Below are 844 nucleotides of genomic sequence, written 5' to 3'. Positions count from 1 at the left end.
ATGATTGCTCCAACAGTGGACCTTTTTTCACCAAGCTGCTTGGCAATTTCCCCGTAGCCCTTTCCAGCCTTGTGGAGGTGTACAATTTTGTCTCTAGTGTCTTTGGACAGCTCTTTGGTCTTGGCCATGTTAGTAGTTGGATTCTTACTGATTGTATGGGGTGGACAGGTGTCTTTATGCAGCTAACGACCTCAAACAGGTGCATCTAATTTAGGATAATAAATGGAGTGGAGGTGGACATTTTGAAGGCAGACTAACAGGTCTTTGAGTCAGAATTCTAGCTGATAGACAGGTGTTCAAATACTTATTTGCAGCTGTATCATACAAATAAATAGTTAAAAAATCATACATTGTGATTTCTGGATTTTTTTTTTTAGATTATGTCTCTTACAGTGGACATGCACCTACGATGACAATTTCAGACCCCTCCATGATTTCTGAGTGGGAGAACTTGCAAAATAGCAGGGTGTTCAAATACTTATTTTCCTCACTGTATATAATATATATATACAGTATAATATATGCTATACTGTCATGATGCAAACCCAACTAACCTGGTACTTAATTCAACTTCAGATATGCAAACAATTATCTCAGCCAACCTTCAGGTGTGGTTTGGTGAGGGATTTAGGTTAACTGCAGTAACAAAATGCAAGAGTGGAAATCTCCATGCTGGCTCTGTTTGTCCTGCCTTTGTCTTTGGCCCATCCAGACCCCATGCTGATATAAGCCCTGCTTTACCAAGACAGCCTGTCGTTTTTTATGATGAAACCAGATGAGATTTAGAGAGGGATCCGAGGAGAGGCGGGGAGAAGGATGGATTTTTTCTCCTCTGACACCTTAG

The sequence above is a fragment of the Micropterus dolomieu genome, linkage group LG17, assembly GCF_021292245.1.
Source record: "Micropterus dolomieu isolate WLL.071019.BEF.003 ecotype Adirondacks linkage group LG17, ASM2129224v1, whole genome shotgun sequence".
NCBI lineage: Eukaryota > Metazoa > Chordata > Actinopteri > Centrarchiformes > Centrarchidae > Micropterus > Micropterus dolomieu.
This window is presented reverse-complemented; position numbering follows the sequence as displayed.